We start from the raw sequence: 3,608 nt of genomic DNA on the forward strand, positions 1-3,608 counted from the left end.
TATCCCATAAATCATATTCATTTTTCCACGGGTGTTTCAAAGTAATTTAACATTTTTTTATTAATTTTTAAGATTTTGTAACAAATTCGGTCCTTTACGGTAGAATTTTTAGTTAGGGAATTTTTAAATTTTTTTAGATAGGTCTCGCAAGAGAATGAGGATCCTTGTCGTGGATTGCGGGCTTACGGTAAAATGACCCAATTAATGACACTTATTTAAAAATATAGCAATAATATTTATAAAATGTTTTTGCACAAATTCTTAATTTGGTCATTTTATTAACCAATACCTCATTGCAAATTTTTTGATTAAGTTATTGCACTTACATTAATTACATAGTAGGTGCATGTGTTTGCGAATACATACGCACGCGCACCTTGTCCACGTGTACATGCATTCGTCTGTCTGGGAGATATATAATCTCTCTCATACACACCCACACAGAGATATATTATATATATATATATATATACATACATACATACATACGTGTGTGTCTATGTATGTATGTCGCAATATATATGTCGTCGAGACGTTAGTAATATATATATATATATATATATACACACACACATATATATATACGTGTGTGTCTATGTATGTATGTTACAATATATATGTGGTTGAGACGTTAAATTTTTTTTTAGAATATATATATATATATGTGTGTGTGTATATGTACACGCATATATACCCACACATATTTTGGTGAATAAAACTATTTTTATCCATCACACCATCGATGTTGGGAGTGCATTGTAGCTATTACAGTACTTTCTACTGACTTCAGCACTGGACAGCTCCCTGCTATAACGAAGCCTTGCCTCGCTGTGCAGGGGAAAGGTTCAGCACTGGACAGCTCCCTCCTCCCTTAGGGCGAGCACCCACTGGCGTTTTTTTACCTGCGTTTTGCGTTTTGCGTTTTGCGTTTTTCCTGCACAGGCATAGAGATAACATGTGTTCCTGTCCACTGGCGTTTTTTTTGCGCTGCGTTTGCGTTTTTAACATAGGAACTGTCAGTTGCATATGTGTCCTTATTTTTCTCCATTGAAATTAATGGAAAAGCCGCGAAAACGCCGCGAAAACGCCGCGAAAAACGCCGCGAAAAGCGCGCGGAAAAAACGTGGGAAACGCGGCGAAAACGCTGCGTTTTTTTCCCGCGGAAAACGCAAACGCCAGTGGGTGCTCGCCCTTATAGAGACCTGCAAACGAATACACAGACAGATAGAGAGACAGATAGAGAGACAGATGTGTGTCAAAATACATACACACACAACCCACAGTTTGTGTGTGTGTGTATATATATTATATATATATATATATGTGTGTGTATATATATTATACACACTAACATACGCATATGTAGTTATGTATATACATACTGATGGAACTATTAGTGATTATGGTCGAGACGTTACAAATAAAAGCCACACACTGTATATATTTCCCAAAAAAATTTATTAACATTTTTAAATATGTAAATCATGAAAACAACATTGCACAAAATAAAACATTCCTACAGGTTCAAATGGAAATCCAAATTGTTTTCCGTCAGGTCCATGTAGAATTGAAAACCCGTGTAAGTTCCATGCGGATCTGGGTAAGCTGTACGTATAGAGTTTATAACGCATGCTGGTATGGGGATTCTATTGTTTTTCCCCAAGAATCCGTGTATCCATGCTGTATAAGAGCGATATGCGCCCACACGCATAACCCTAAAAAAAAATTAAAAATAACAATTAATATTTCTAAACTGATTAAAACATTTTAAATAGTCTACATGAAACAAAAAAAAAAAAACATTGATATCTTATGTTTTTCCAGGTTGTCTTTTTCACTAACCTTTTTTCCTTTTCCACTTATATTTTTCCTTTGTTAAAAATTATACTTGTATTGTGTTGTACAATAAAATTATTATAAATACCTATTGTTTGTGATGTCGTACTGTCTCCGGGTGACCAGTGCCGATAGTCTTATGGCGTGTTCTAGGTTTTCACGTAAAAGCGCATACTGGGCAAATAATGGATGTTGTGTCACACATAGGCATGTTTCCGGTAAAATCTGTAGGACCACATCGTGTTCTCGGCAACACACACACTCTGCCACTGTGGGCATGCAAATGCACTGCCCACAGTGACACCACTCTTTGTTGCCAAGCCTGCCATGGGGATCTTCAGTGGATCCTGAAGCACCCGCTTCTGGTGGACCCTGCGGATCGTTCGGAAAACACTGTAGACTGCTTATGTCCGCCTGAGCATATAGCGAGTCTAACAGTTGTTGTTGAACCTAAGAAGGGATTAATATGAAGAATACTGTATTTAATGTTTTAGTAAAAAAGGAAGGGGTACATTTTTAATTGTATGGTGTGGCTGAAAGCGGCATGATCATCCTTATTAGGCAGGGCACTGATTCCTGTATGTATATGTGCATACATACACAGACGTACGTACGAGTTTGTATGTATATACACAGATGTACGTAAGTGTTTCTATGTATATACTGACCTACGGGTGTGTATGCATTAACACGTACACGTGTGTGTACGTGTGTGTGTGTGTGTGTACGTATATACACACACACTCGTTCCTACGTGTGTACGTATATACACACACACTCGTTCCTACGTGTGTACGTATATACACACACACTCGTTCCTACGTGTGTACGTATATACACACACACACTCGTTCCTACGTGTGTACGTATATACACACACACTCGTTCCTACGTGTGTACGTATATACACACACAGTGTGTGTGTGTGTGTGTGTGTGTATATATATACCCACACACACACGAAATATATTGAAATAATAACTTGTACGGGACTGATGCCTAGTTGCGGTTTCAAACATTAAACCAAAAAATTTTTATACATATTTCAAGACATACCGCAGAACATTGCCGACTTTCGGGGAAATCCTCCTCATTTTCCTCGCTCTCAGATTGGCAGTCCTGTTAAAAATAAAATAGAAAAATTATTATGTTTATTGGCATTGGTTTGCTGCAACATTTCCATTTTCAGCAAAAACTGACCTCTCCAAAAGAATCTGATGAATAATCCAGCTCCTCAAATTCAAGATCTTCCTGGAACATGTTGGAGCTTGAATTGTACTACAAAAAAACTAGAAGAAAAAAACAAACAAAAAAAAACCAAGTTAGTGGCACTTCAAGAACAGTTATGGAAGCAGCAGCATTTTCTTATAACAATCTTTTAAAATGTCCATGGCAGGCATAATTTAGGCAAATTTTAGATTGATTACTGGGCGATTGTGGACAGATTGTTGATAGCTAGCATTATCCGCAGTCTGTAGGCAGATAGCATGCATATTGTATGTAGAATGCAGGTAAATAGTGTCGATTGAAGGCAGTGTTTGTTGTGTAGGTTGCATGCAGATGCTATGTCTATTCCATGCAAATTTTCCGAAGATTGCATGATTATTGTAAGAATGAATGGTGCAGAATGTATGCTGATTCAAAGCAGTTTGCAGTCACATGTACATTGCAGCACATGAAAGCACACGGCAGCCAAAAAAGAAAAAAAAAAAAAAAGACATGGAAGCACACAGCAGGCGCAAAAAAGAAAAAAAAAATGGAAGCACACGTCA

General features: G+C 37.3%; 1 long non-coding RNA gene across 2 annotated transcripts; it reads right to left on the bottom strand.

The window, feature by feature from the left end:
• Positions 1-1,536: 1,536 nt before the first annotated feature.
• LOC136611146 (uncharacterized) lies at positions 1,537-3,126 on the bottom strand. Of its 2 annotated transcripts, none has more exons than XR_010790225.1 (3): positions 3,037-3,126; positions 2,893-2,955; positions 1,537-1,715 (listed from the first exon to the last, which is right to left on the bottom strand). It is a non-coding gene; the product is annotated as an uncharacterized lncRNA (long non-coding RNA). The 2 variants fall into 2 exon arrangements; XR_010790226.1 differs by lacking the exon at positions 1,537-1,715 and adding an exon at positions 2,194-2,286.
• Between the last annotated feature and the right edge of the window lie 482 nt (positions 3,127-3,608).

This window comes from Eleutherodactylus coqui, chromosome 1 (genome assembly GCF_035609145.1).
Source record: "Eleutherodactylus coqui strain aEleCoq1 chromosome 1, aEleCoq1.hap1, whole genome shotgun sequence".
In the NCBI taxonomy this organism is placed as follows: Eukaryota; Metazoa; Chordata; class Amphibia; order Anura; family Eleutherodactylidae; genus Eleutherodactylus; species Eleutherodactylus coqui.